The sequence below is a fragment of the Geotrypetes seraphini genome, chromosome 2, assembly GCF_902459505.1.
Source record: "Geotrypetes seraphini chromosome 2, aGeoSer1.1, whole genome shotgun sequence".
Lineage (NCBI taxonomy): Eukaryota > Metazoa > Chordata > Amphibia > Gymnophiona > Dermophiidae > Geotrypetes > Geotrypetes seraphini.
In genome coordinates, this window is record NC_047085.1 from 329229027 (window position 1) to 329243651 (window position 14625).

Genomic DNA, 14625 nt, shown 5'->3' on the forward strand with positions numbered 1-14625 from the left:
ACTGTTTTATACGAGGAGCCGCTGAAAAATTCTCGGCCAAATCAAGAAGAGAATGATGGAGAGCCATGAAACTTATAAGTTATTTCACACTTTCCTTGACACTTTTCGTTTAATTTCATATCATTGAAACGAAAACCGCACGTTCTTAAAAAATCTTTCATTTTTGACAGCTGAGGGTTCAGATTTCATGTCTGCAGGTCTGCGTTTTAGCTCCTCATTCCACGGCTGTTAACTGTTGCCGTTTCTGACTCCCAATCTGTGCTGACAGTCCTATTAATAATTTGAGGAAACACTTCAGCTAAAGGAGGTCTGTGTTTTACCTCAGAACTGTGACGGGAAAACATATTTTTGCTTGGTTCAAGCCGTCTTGAGCCCAGCTCAGCAGGGTCCAAGACCACTCCCTTAACCTCTAGACTACCTTCTTAGCTTTTGAAATAATAAAGTTTTGCCACTTTTAGTTTCAGCATAGGTCATGGCTCTGACAGGCCTCCATGACACTTTAGCTTTGACTGACCCTAATGCTTCTCATTCCTTATGCTGAGACTAAAAGTGGTCTATAGTTACTTACATCAATTGGGTCTCTATCAGGCTTTGGAATTGCAATAATAAGGGTTTCTCTCATAGTACCTTGAAATGACCCTTCTTCTAATACATAACTGTATGCACATTGTAAATGTGACAGTAAAAGGTTCTGGAATTGCTTATAGAATTCTACAGTATATCCATCGAATCCTGGGGTCTTACCAGATTGTAATGAGCTAAATGGCCTTTACAATTTCCTGCTCTGATATACCTGTAGGGGAATTTAATACCTCTGTCATTTTCTGAAAGCTTGGGGCCATCTAATTTATTCCAAAAAGCTTTACAAATATCATTAGCATTAATACATTCAGAGGAATAAAATTTGTTGTTTATTTAAAAAATAGAATTCCATAAATTGTTTTGAGATATCCTCACTTTCTGTAACTATTGGACCTTTCCCATTTCTAATAGCAGTGATATGCTTCCTATTTCTCTTACCTTTCAAAAATGCTGCTAACAATTTACTTGCTTTGTTTGAATGTACATAATAGCTGGCCTGGCTAACAAATAAATCACTTCTTGCTCTTGCACTCAAAATATTATGATATTGATATTTAACCTTCAGTAATTGTTGCAACACAACTGTATCCCATTTTTTAATAAGAAAATGTTCGAGTTTTTATTTTAGTTTCTAAATTTTCCAGAAAAACCCTTAAGAGTTGCTGAGGATTTCAATAAGGTGTTTGCCAGGGGCATAGCCAGAAGTCCATTTTTGGAATTCCCAAAAGTGTATTGGGGATCCTATATTATAACTACCCAAAAAAATCTCAGGAAAGACATACAAAACTCCTAAAACTAATGAATTATGCCCTATTGGAAACCATAGGAGGGACCTACCTAGACACTACCAGGTCTCATACAGAGACCTGCTCATTCACTTAACACACAAACAACAAGAAAAAGGGAAAAAAAGTGGAGAAAAAGCCTCAGTTCATCTTCATATGGCAAAAAACTCCACTTATAAACAACCATTAAGCAAGGTCCAAAATGTATCAGTTCACTCAGCAGTGAGAAACACTATAGTAGCCCTCGTAGGAACCACCTCAAAAAAACCCACGCCAAATAACAAAACTTCAAAAAATGTGAATAGAGCAAGCAGCACATATATGAGTCTCAAACACAGTCAATGGTAAGCAGGAAAAAACAAACACTTAGCTGCAGACGGTGTCCAGGCTGTCTGCCATGCATCCAAAATGTGCAAGCCTGCCTGGTCCCGCAGCCACTCTTTCCCTACGGGGAAAACTCCATTTCGCTAAGCTGCGTCAGGGGAATGATTCCAGCCTACTCCACCAGCAACTGTAGAGGCTTTCCAAATGCTCACATCCACACACATAGAAGCTGAGGCGTTTTGCCATATGAAGATGAACTGAGGCTTTTTCTCCACTTTTTTTTTTCTTTTTTCTTGTTTGTGTGTTAACTGAATGAGCGGGTCTCTGTATGAGTGCAGTTGGTAGACCTGGTAGGGTCTAGGTAGGTCCCTCCTATGGTTTCCAATAGGGCATAATTCATTAGGGGATCCTATATTATCCCAGGATAAGCAGGCAGCATATTCTCTACATGTGGGTGACGTCATCAATGGAGCCCTGAGCGGACAGCCTTGGAAGCAAATATGCTTGTAGATCTTCAAGCTTGTGAGTATACTGCGCATACGCGTGTGCCTTCCCGCCCGAGTCATGGCGCGCATCTCCTCAGCGTGTCCTCAGTTCTTAGTTTTCCGCGGAGCCAGAAGCCCTGTTCCTCTGCTCTGCGTGATCGCTAAGTGCCTCTTGCACCGCAGCTTGCTCCTTTTTTTGTTTTAATCGGGTGAGCTGCTGTGTAGCGTGTTTCTAAAAAAATATATATATATATACTTTCTCCTTCGTCGCTTGACCCGGGAGCCCTGGGTCTCGACTGGGCCGCCTGGCTGTGTTTTTGGCCTTATGTTTCGGCCTGTTACCGAGTTTAAGAAATGCACTTAGTGCGGTCGGGTGATTTCTATTACCGACCCTCATCGTTGGTGCATTGAGTGCCTGGGGGCCAATCACTGGACCGAATCCTGCCCACGCTGTGCTACTCTCCAACCGTGGGCACTTCGTAGGCGGTGTGCGAAGATCCTCAAGCTCTTCGGAGCAATGGATCCTCCGATCGGTGCGACCTCAGCCTCGACTTCGTCGAAATCGCCCTCGTCCTCCAAGGCCTCAGTGGCTGCTCCAGCGAAAACCCCCGCTATGGGTAAGTCTCCTCTTCCTCCCTCAGGTACACTGCTGAAGAAGCCTTCCACGGGGTCTCAGGTGAGCACGATGGTACCGGCCTCTTTGAGACCTTCCTCCAAGCATGCCTCCACACATAGGGAATACTCTTCCTCGAGGTCGCCCTCGTTGGAGTGCACTGCTGCACCAGTACTACCGGATCCAATGGTCTCGGTGGCGATGTTCGAGGACATGTTGAAGGCTATTCTGAAGACTCAGATCTCATCGGTCTTGAGTCAGCTTGCTCCTGCCTTAACCCTGCTCTCGGCAGGCCAACCTGAGCATCCCCCCGAGGCCCCTCGAGATCGGTCTCGTAGGTCTCGCCAGCTGTCTTCCAGTGATTCTTATCCTGCTGCTTCGAGGCTTGGGTCCCTAACCCGTGAGCCTCGATCGAAGCACCGGGCTAAGTCTGCCTCGACCTCAAGGCACCTGCCATCTAAGCGGCCGAGGGACTCTTCTCGGCGAGGACGGTCTCCTGCCCCGTGAACCTCGAGGTCCCTTGAGGCCTCTGTGCAACCAAGACACAAGTCTCGTTCTCGACAGCCGCCCTCCCCTTCTGTCTCTCCGGGGCGTGGCATGTCGAGGTCGAGGACCCCTCCCTCGAAGCCGTTTGGGAGGTTTCTCTTCTCCTGTTCCTCGAACTCCAGGATGCAGCGCGGACACTCTTTGACCGCCACGGAGCAGGACTTCCTCATTGTCCTTTTCTCGGGACTCTGATATGCCTGCTCTATATTCTAGGGAAGCGTCCCCTTCCTTTTCGGAGGCTCGATGATCTGGATCTTCTTTGCCACATGAGGTCATTTCTTCTCGGACCTCCTCTTTCGTGAGGTTTGTCTCTGACATGGGTAAGGCTCTTCAGCTGGATCTCCAGTCTGAATCCCGGTATACCCAGGAATATTTGGATGAGTTGGAGCTCCCTCATCCTCCCAATGAGTCTTTGCGTCTTCCCCTGAATCAGGTATTGAAGCAAACATTCTTCAGAAATCTGGAGACCCCCTATGCCATTCCTGCTATCCCTTCCAAGATGGAATCTCACTATCACACGGTCCCTTGTAAGGGCTTTGAGAAGCCTCCCGGGTCTATGCTGCTGTCCCTCTGGGCAGGGAAGGGCTTATGATGGACAAATTTGGCTGCCGCCTTTACCAGAACTCGATGATGGTGAACCGAGTCCTTAATTACAACTTTAATTTTACCTCCTATTTCAAACACTGCCTTAAGATCTTACAGTCTTTTCTCCCTGACTTGCCCGCTCACTGTTGGCTGGACTTCCATCAGCTTCAGGAGACGCTTTCCCAGATTTGTCTCTATATGCTCCAGGCTACGTATGATGCCTTTGAACTGTCATCTAGGATCACGGCTTTTACGGTGGCTATGCGCCACTTGGCCTGGCTGCGCATTGTGGATATGGACCCCAATTACAGGATTGTCTGGCGAATCTTCCTTGTGTGGGGAACGAGCTGTTTGATGACTCGATTGAGGCGGCCACGAAGTGCCTCTCGGAACACGAGTGGTCCTTCGCCTCCCTGGTGCGACCTAAGGCGCGGGCTCCTCCTGCTAAGCCATATAAACTTCCTCCACAGCGCTACCCGCAGAAGTCTACACTGGCTCTTTCCTGTCCGCCGCTGTGGTGGACGCAGCAGCAGCAGCATCCCCCCAAACCTCAGACGCCTGTGGTGGCCAAGCCAGCGCCATCCTTTTGACAATCTCAGTCAGGGCATACCAGCCTCTTTCGTCCACCAGCCTTCCCTCCTGCCCATAGGGGGTCGGCTCCGTCATTTTTATCATCAGTAGGAGCTGATTACATCGGACGCATGGGTTCTCATCATAATTCGGGAGGGGTACTCTCTTCATTTCCGGCATGTACATCCAGATCTGCCCCTAAGAGAGTTTCCTTCTGACAGGTCGCAACTTCCCCTTCTTCTCTGGGAGGTTCAGGCTCTCCTCCACCTCCGGGATATTGAGGAGGTTCCTGCGTGCCAACGGAACATGGGGTTTTATTCCCGGTCTTTTCTGGTTCCCAAGAAGACCGGGGACTTGCGTCCCATTCTGGACCTGAGAGCTCTCAACAAATGTCTGGTCAAGGAAACATTTTGCATGCTCTCTCTCCCGACATTGTACCCCCTGATGGATGAGGGGGACTGATTATGCTCCCTGGATCTCAAAGAGGCCTATACTCACATCCCGATTAATCCGGCCTCTCGTCAGTTTCTGAGGTTTCGAGTGGGGAATCTCCATCTACAGTATCATGTTCTTCCCTTCGGGCTTGCTTCTTCCCCGAAGGTTTTCACGAAGTGTCTCGTGGTGGTAGCCACAGCCCTGTGGACGCAGGGTTTTCAGGTATTCACATACCTCGACGACTGGATCATCAAAGCGTTGTTTCGGCCGGAGGTTATTACAGCGACCCAACAGACTAATCTGTTCCTTCAACGTCTGGGATTCGAGGTCAACTTCCCCAAGTCCCAGTTGTGTCCTTCCCAGTCTCTCCAGTTCATCGGAGCAGTGTTGCCAATCGTTTCTGCCTCGACCTCGTCAGGAGGCTCTCATCGGACTTTGCCAGGGTGTGTCCCTTCTTTCGACAATCTCGACCAAGCACATGATGGTCCTGCTGGGACACATGGCCTCCACCGTTCATACCACCTTTTGCCAGACTTCACCTCCAAGTTCCGCAGTGGACCCTGGCCTTGCAGTGGCGGCAGGATCGCGATCCAGTCTCTCACCATATTACGGTGACTCCTTTGTTGAAACAATCTCTCCGCTGGTGGATGCTCTCGTCCAATCTTTCCAGAGGCTTTTTGTTTCATGCACCTCCTCCGCAGAAGATCCTGACGACAGACTCGTCTGCCTATGCTTGGGGGGCTCACCTCGATGGCCTCCAGACCCAGGGCCCTTGGTCCAGCGAGGAGCATCGCTATCACATCAATCTCTTGGAGTTCATAGCCATTTTCAACGCTCTCAAGGCTTTCCATCATCTGCTTCGTGACCACGTGGTTCTCGTTCGGACAATCAAGTGGCCATGTATTATGTCAACAAGCAGCGAGGTACGGGTTCCCTGTCTGTTTGCCGGGAAGCTCTGAGGATTTGGGATTGGGCGATACATCACAACATCTTTCTCAGAGTGGTATACATTCAGGGCCAGCAGAACTGCCTGGCGGACAAACTGAGTCGCCTTCTACAACCTCACGAATGATCCCTCAATTCGTCAACTCTGCGTCAGGTGTTTGCTCGGTGGGGGACCCCACAAGTAGATCTGTTTGCATCACCCCTCAACCACAAGTTGCCTCGTTTCTGCTCCAGGATTAATTCTCCTTACCGGCTCAAGGTGGATGCTTTTCTTCTGGACTGGACGGACCTATTTCTCTGCATTCCCTCCATTTCCTCTAATTCTGAAGACTCTCGTCATGCTCAATCCGTCCACGCCACCATGATTCTGATAGCTCCTCGATGGCCCGGACAACCCTGGTTTTCCCTGCTGCTTCGACTCAGTGCCAGGGAGCCTCTGCTTCTACCAGTTTTTCCCTCTCTGCTTTCTCAGTCACGGCTCTCTTCTTCATCCCAACCTGCAGTCTCTGCACTTGACAGCTTGGTACCTCGTCACCTAACTGCCTCGTTCCAGTTCTCTCAATCTGTTCGGGATGTTCTTGAGGCTTCCAGAAAACGGTCCACTATGAGTGTTATTCTCAAAAGTGGACCAGATTTTCCTCTTAGTGTGCTATGCTACACATGGAGCCGCAATCTGCCTCCTTGTCTTCCGTGCTGGACTATCTGCTGCACTTGTCTCGGACTGGTCTCAAATCAACATCCGTATGGGAGGAAAACATTTGGATGAAATTTCCTGATGTATGTGAACAAATTATGGCTGAACTTCTGTCATGAAATCTATAATGGAATAGATCAGTAATATGGTATAGGCAGGTAGATTCTATATTTCGAAATCTGGGACTCATTAAATATGAATAACACTGGTGGAGTTCTTGGTTGTTTCTTTATTTGACTTCTTGGGATACGTTAGGAAGCTGAATCAGCCTGAAAGAATATTCATAGAAAAACTAATCTATTCGCAACAAAGATCCTAGTGCTAGTATGTGTAATGTATACAGCAGGGATCTTATGAGGAGGGGAATAAAGTTTGTGTTCCCATGATTTTTGGATATTCTGCTTCTCTGTGAGGGAATACATGACTTTTTCCTGTTGGGCTACTGACTTATATAACCTTGGTTTTTGATCAATTTTTGCAATTGAACAAACGGGTGCCTTGTAACCACAATCCAGCCAGGAGTTGAACCTGGAATATTCTGATCCGTAGTCAGATGCGTTATCCATTGCACCACTGTGCTACAACTTGCCAATAATGTTACAGGAAAAGAGAAGGCTGTGACATAAACGTACCCTTGTACCGATGTGTCTCCATGGGGAACTGTGAAATGCTCCCTTTTTCTTATCTGTGTTTCAGGAAGCTGACATGGAGCCCTCTTGTGGAATGCCACTGAATAGCGGTTGTCTAGAATATTAAGGTATAAATATTTTCTGATATTTCTGGAGCATGTTAGGTGCAAAGATGTCATCTTTAGGAATGCCTCGGAAGATTTTCTGTATGGGAGGAAAACATTTGGATGAAATTTCCTGATGTATGTGAACAAATTGTGGCTGAACTTCTGTCATGAAATCTTTAACGGAATAGATCAGTAATATGGTATAGGCAGGTAGATTCTATATTTCGATATCTGGGACTCATTAAATATGAATAACACTGGTGGAGTTCTTGGTTGTTTCTTTATTTGACTTCTTGGGATACGTTGGAAGCTGAATCAGCCTGAAAGAGTATTCATAGAAAAACTAATCTATTCGTAACAAAGATCCTAGTACTAGTACGTGTGATGTATACAGCAGGGATTTTGTGAGGAGGGGAATAAAGTTTGTGTTTCCATGATTTTTGGATATTCTGCTTCTCTGTGAGGGGATACATGACTTTTTCCTGTTGGGCTACTGAATTATATAACCTTGGTGGTTTTTGATCAATTTTTGCAATTGAACAAAAACTTGCCTTGTAACCACGATCCAGCCAGGAGTTGAACCTGGAACCTTCTGATCCGTAGTCAGATGCGTTATCCATTGCGCTACTGGACCATTGTGCTACAACTTGCCAATAATGTTACAGGAAAAGAGAAGGCTGTGACATAAACGTACCCTTGTACCGATGTGTCTCCATGGGGAACTGTGAAATGCTTCCTTTTTCTTATCTGTGTTTCAGGAAGCTGACATGGAGTCCTCTTGTGGAATGCCACTGAATAGGGGTTGTCTAGAGTATTAAGGTATAAATATTTGCTGATATTTCTGGAGCGTGTTAGGTGCAAAGACGTCATCTTTAGGAATGCCTCGGAAGATTTTGCGTATGGGAGGAAACCTTTGGATGAAATTTCCTGATGTATGTGAACAAATTGTGGCTGAACTTCTGTCAAGAAATCTTTAATGGAATAGATCAGTAATATGGTATAGGCAGATAGATTCTAGATTTCGATATCTGGGACTCATTAAATATGAATAACACTGGTGGAGTTCTTGGTTGTTTCTTTATTTGACTTCTTGGGATACGTTAGGAAGCTGAATCAGCCTGAGAGAATATTCATAGAAAAACTAATCTATTCGTAAAAAAGATCCTAGTGCTAGTACGTGTGATGTATACAGCAGGGATCTTGTGAGGAGGGGAATAAAGTTTGTGTTTCCATGATTTTTGGATATTCTGCATCTCTGTGAGGGGATACATGACTTTTTCCTCTTGGGCTACTGAATTATATAACCTTGGGGGTTTTTGATCAATTTTTGCAATTGAACAAAATGGTGAATTGTAACCACGATCCAGCCAAGAGTTGAACCTGGAATCTTCTGATCCGTAGTCAGATGCGTTATCCAGTGCGCCACTGTGCTACAATTTGCCAGTAATGTTACAGGAAAAGAGAAGGCTGTGACATAAACGTACCCTTGTACCGATGTGTCTCCATGGGGAACTGTGAAATGCTTCCTTTTTCTTATCTGTGTTTCAGGAAGCTGACATGGAACCCTCTTGTGGAATGCCACTGAATAGGGGTTGTCTAGAATATTAAGATATAAATATTTGCTGATATTACAGGAGCGTGTTAGTTGCAAGGACGTCTACTTTAGGAATGCCTCGGAAGATTTACCGTATGGGAGAAAAACCTTTGGATGAAATTTCCTGATGTATGTGAACAAATTGTGGCTGAACTTCTGTCAAGAAATCTTTAATGGAATAGATCAGTAATATGGTATAGGCAGATAGATTCTATATTTAGATATCTGGGACTCATTAAATATGAATAACACTGGTGGAGTTCTTGGTTGTTTCTTTATTTGACTTCTTGGGACACGTTAGGAAGCTGAATCAGCCTGAAAGAGTATTCATAGAAAAACTAATCTATTCGTAACAAAGATTCTAGTGCTAGTACCTGTGATGTATACAGCAGGGATCTTGTGAGGAGGGGAATAAGGTTTGTGTTTCCATGATTTTTGGATATTCTGCTTCTCTGTGAGGGGATACATGACTTTTTCCTGTTGGGCTACTGAATTATATAATCTTTGTGGTTTTTGATCAATTTTTGCAATTGAACAAAAAGTTGCCTTCTAACCACGATCCAGCCAGGAGTTGAACCTGGAATCTTTTGATCCGTAGTCAGATGCGTTATCCATTGCGCCACTGGACCATTGTGCTACAACTTGCCAATAATGTTACAGGAAAAGAGAAGGCTGTGACATGAACGTACCCTTGTACAGATGTATCTCCATGGGGAACTATTAAATGCTTCATTTTTCTTATCTGTGTTTCAGGAAGCTGGCATGGAGCTCTCTTGTGGAATGCCACCGAATAGTTGTCTAGAGCAGTGTTCTTCAACCTTTTTACACCTATGGACCGGCGGAAATAAAATAATTATTTAGTGGACCGGCAAACTCCTAAGACTGAAATTTTTGAAAAAACCATCGCCGCCCCGTCCCCGCGAGCTCGGTCCCACAAACCATCTGATCCCATCCGCACAAGCCTCAAATAGTTATGATTTTATATTGAACATATTTTATTAAAGTATAAAAAGAAACAATATTCTATACAATTGTCATTTTATAAATACAAATAATACAGGGCAAAAATCAACAAAACCCCTGTCTCCCCTCCCCTTCACATATATCCCCTCTACTATCAAGAAAACTGAATAAGCCAAATTATTACAAAATGCTACACAAATATCATGTAACAGAATACCACAGTCACACATGACAGGAATGGTGTTAGGGGAGTGGAACTAATGCAACTGCCCCCTGGTCAGAGAGAGCCCTAAGCAAGCTGGAAGCTAAAGAAGCACTGCCTGGGCTTTGCACTCCCCAGTTATGTCTAGCAAGATACATATTTCAAATCTGATATATTTGAATCACAAGATAGAAATAAAATTATTTTTTTCTACCTTTTGTCGTCTCTGTTTTCTGCTTTCATTGCCTTTTCACTCTCTTCCAGCCAGTGTCTGCCCTAAGAACATAAGAATTGCCACTGCTGGGTCAGACCAGAGGTCCATCATGACCAGCTGTCCAGTCACGCGTACCATGGCCCAGTACAGTGGCAAGATAACCTTCTCTGTCTCTTCAGTCCAGCATCTGCCCCTTCCACTCACTGTCTGTCTTTCTCTGCCATCTCTCCTCCTGCCACCCCCCCCCCCCCAATTTGGTCTAGCATCCATCATCTTTCTTCTGTTCCCCTCATGGTCTGGCATCTCTGTCCTTCCCTCCACCCTGTGGTTTTTAGCACTCTCTCTTCTCATTTCCTCCAGTCAGATCTGATATCATTCTCTGCTCTCTCTTCCCTTTTCTTCTCTGGTCTTCCTTCTCTATTTTCTGCCTCCATCTAAATTAAATTATTTCTTACTATTTAGTCCTGTTTCCCTTTTTTCACTGTGTCTACTCACAGCTTGTCACCCCTTTCCCTCACCCCTCCATTATCTTACTATTTTCTTCCACCTTTATTATCTCCTCCTTCCATCCTGTATGTGTTCTTTCCCCACTTCCATTCAGCATCAGCTCTCCCCTCTCAACTGACATCCATCTGCCTTCTGCTCTCTCTCCTTTCTTCCCACTTCCATCATCTGTCCACTTCTCTCTCTCATCTCCTCCATTCCATCATCTGCCCCTTTTCTCTCTATCCCCCCCCTAACTTCCATCAACTGCCCCCCTTCCCCTCACCTTTGCAGGTCACTTTCTTTTCCCTGAGGGTGGCTCATGTAAGAGGGGAAGCTTTGGCCGAGCAGAACCGCTTGCAAGGAACAGTTGAACTTACTTGATTGATATCGATGCCGTTGCCGTTTGAAGGAAAAAAAAAAGGGACCTGCAAAGGCGAGAGGAAGGGAAACCTCCAGGACAGCTGCTCTTTGCCCTCCTTCAGCGGTCCAAGAGTCCAGACCAACAGCGGCAGCTCTGTGTACTTTTAACTTTGGCACAGAGCTGCCCCTAAGCAGTAGTTTAGCGCGGTTTCATGAGGCAGCCTCGGGGCCTTTGATAGCCGGCCCGCTTCGATGATGCGATGTGGGCCGGCCTAGCAAAGGCCCCGAGTCTGCCTTATGAAACCGCGCTAAACTATTGATTAGGGGCAGCTCTGTGCCGAAGTTAAAAGCATACAGAGCTGCTGCTGCTGGTCTGGAGGTGCGGAGACAAGGCAGGAGGCAAACGCGGTGGAAGGCAGGAGTCCCGGCGAAGGCAGGAGTCCCGGCACAGCGACTGCAACAGGAAGTTGAAAGTCAGCTGACGCCTGCCTTTTGTTGCGGCGGGGAACGAATCCTTCGCGGACCAGGAAGATTTTTTTTGGACCGGCACCGGTCCGCGGACCGGCACCGGTCCGCGGACCGGCGGTTGAAGAACTGTGGTCTAGAGTATTAAGGTATAAATATTTGCTGATATTTCTGGAGCGTGTTAGGTGCAAAGACGTCATCTTTAGGAATGCCTCGGAAGATTTTGAGTATGGGAGGAAACCATTGGATGAAATTTCCTGATGTATGTGAACAAATTGTGGCTGAACTTCTGTCAAGAAATCTTTAATGGAAGATAGATTCTATATTTCGATATCTGGGACTCATTAAATATGAATAACACTGGTGGAGTTCTTGGTAGTTTCTTTATTTGACTTCTTGGGATACGTTAGGAAGCTGAATCAGCCTGAAAGAATATTCATAGAAAAACTAATCTATTCGTAACAAAGATCCAAGTGCTTGTACGTGTGATGTATACAGCAGGGATCTTGTGAAGAGGGGAATAAAGTTTGTGTTTCCATGATTTTTGGATATTCTGCTTCTCTGTGAGGGGATATATGACTTTTTCCTGTTGGGCTACTGAATTATATAACCTTGGTGGTTTTTGATCAATTTTTGCAATTGAACAGAAAGTTGCCTTGTAACCACGATCCAGCCAGGAGTTGAATTTGGAATCTTCTGATCTGTAGTCAAATGCTTTATCCATTGCGCCACTGGACCATTGTGCTACAACTTGCCAATAATGTTACAGGAAAAGAGAAGGCTGTGACATAAACGTACCCTTGTACCGATGTGTCTCCATGGGGAACTGTGAAATGCTTCCTTTTTCTTATCTGTGTTTCAGGAAGCTGACATGGAGCCCTCTTGTGGAATGCCACTGAATAGGGGTTGTCTAGAATATTAAGGTATAAATATTTGCTGATATTTCTGGAGCGTGTTATTTGCAAAGACGTCATCTTTAGGAATGCCTCGGAAGATTTTCCGTATGGGAGAAAAACATTTGGATGAAATTTCCTGATGTATGTAAAGAAATTGTGGCTGAACTTCTGTCAAGAAATCTTTAATAGAATAGATCAGTAATATGGTATAAGCAGGAAGATTCTATATTTCGATATCTGGGACTCATTAAATATGAATAACACTGGTGGAGTTCTTGGTAGTTTCTTTATTTGACTTCTTGGGATATGTTAGGAAGCTGAATCAGCCTGAAAGAATATTCATAGAAAAACTAATCTATTCGTAACAAAGATCCTAGTGCTAGTACGTGTGATGTATACAGCAAGGACCTTCTGAAGAGGGGAACAAAGTTTGTGTTTCCATGATTTTTGGATATTCTGCTTCACTGTGAGGGGATACATGACTTTTTCCTGTTGGGCTACTGAATTATATAACCTTGGTGGTTTTTGATCAATTTTTGCAATTGAACAAAAAGTTGCCTTGTAACCACAATCCAGCCAGGAGTTGAACCTGGAATCTTCTGATCCGTAGTCAGATGTGTTATCCATTGCGCCACTGGACCATTCTGCTACAACTTGCCAATAATGTTACAGGAAAAGAGAAGGCATGTGACATAAACGTACCCTTGTACCGATGTGTCTCCATGGGGAACTGTGAAATGCTTCCTTTTTCTTATCTGTGTTTCAGGAAGCTGACATGGAGCCCTCTTGTGGAATGCCACTGAATAAGGGTTGTCTAAAGTATTAAGGTATAAATATTTGCTGATATTTCTGGAGCGTGTTAGGTGCAAAGACGTCATCTTTAGGAATGCCTTGGAAGATTTTCCGTATGGGAGAAAAACATTTGGATGAAATTTCCTGATGTATGTAAAGAAATTGTGGCTGAACTTCTGTCAAGAAATCTTTAATAGAATAGATCAGTAATATGGTATAAGCAGGTAAGATTCTATATTTCGATATCTGGGACTCATTAAATATGAATAACACTGGTGGAGTTCTTGGTAGTTTCTTTATTTGACTTCTTGGGATACGTTAGGAAACTGAATCAGCCTGAAAGAATATTCATAGAAAAACTAATCTATTCGTAACAAAGATCCTAGTGCTAGTACCTGTGATGTATACAGCAAGGATCTTGTGAAGAGGGGAACAAAGTTTGTGTTTCCATGATTTTTGGATATTCTGCTTCACTGTGAGGGGATACATGACTTTTTCCTGTTGGGCTACTGAATTATATAACCTTGGTGGTTTTTGATCAATTTTTGCAATTGAACAAAAAGTTGCCTTGTAACCACGATCCAGCCAGGAGTTGAACCTGGAAATCTTCTGATCCGTAGTCAGATGCGTTATCCATTGCGCCACTGGACCATTGTGTTAAAAGATGCCAATAATGTTAAAGGAAAAGAGAAGGCTGTGACATGAACGTACCCTTGTATCCAATTTGTATCTCAATGGGGGAATTATTAAATGCTTCCTTTTTCTTATCTGTGTTTCAGGAAGCTGGCATGGAGCCCTCTTGTGGAATGCCACTGAATAGGAGTTGTCTAGAGTATTAAGGTATAAATATTTGCTGATATTTATGGAGCGTGTTAGGTGCAAAGACGTCATCTTTAGGAATGCCTCCGAAGATTTTCCGTATGGGAGGAAAACATTTGGATGAAATATCCTGATGTATGTGAACAAATTGTGGCTAAACTGTCATGAAATCTTTAATGTAATAGATCAGTAATATGGTATAGACAGGTAGATTCTATATTTCGATATCTGGGACTCATTAAATATGAATAACACTGGTGGAGTTCTTGGTTGTTTCTTTATTTGACTTCTTGGGATACGTTTGGAAGCTGAATCAGCCTGAAAGAGTATTCATAGAAAAACTAATCTATTCGTAACAAAGATCCTAGTGCTTAGTACCTGTGATGTATACAGCAAGGATCTTGTGAAGAGGGGAACAAAGTTTGTGTTTCCATGATTTTTGGATATTCTGCTTCATCTGTGAGGGGATACATGACTTTTTCCTGTTGGGCTACTGAATTATATAACCTTGGTGGTTTTTGATCAATTTTTGCA

General features: G+C 44.5%; 4 non-coding genes across 4 annotated transcripts; all 4 read right to left on the reverse strand.

The window, feature by feature from the left end:
* Window positions 1-7861: 7861 nt before the first annotated feature.
* On the reverse strand, window positions 7862-7934 carry TRNAR-ACG. The gene has a single exon. It is a non-coding gene; the product is annotated as a tRNA-Arg (tRNA).
* Window positions 7935-9450: 1516 nt separating this feature from the next.
* TRNAR-ACG lies at window positions 9451-9523 on the reverse strand. The gene has a single exon. It is a non-coding gene; the product is annotated as a tRNA-Arg (tRNA).
* A 3525-nt stretch (window positions 9524-13048) lies between these two features.
* Window positions 13049-13121, reverse strand: TRNAR-ACG. Its single transcript has one exon. It is a non-coding gene; the product is annotated as a tRNA-Arg (tRNA).
* Window positions 13122-13849: 728 nt separating this feature from the next.
* Window positions 13850-13923, reverse strand: TRNAR-ACG. The gene has a single exon. It is a non-coding gene; the product is annotated as a tRNA-Arg (tRNA).
* Window positions 13924-14625: the final 702 nt, after the last annotated feature.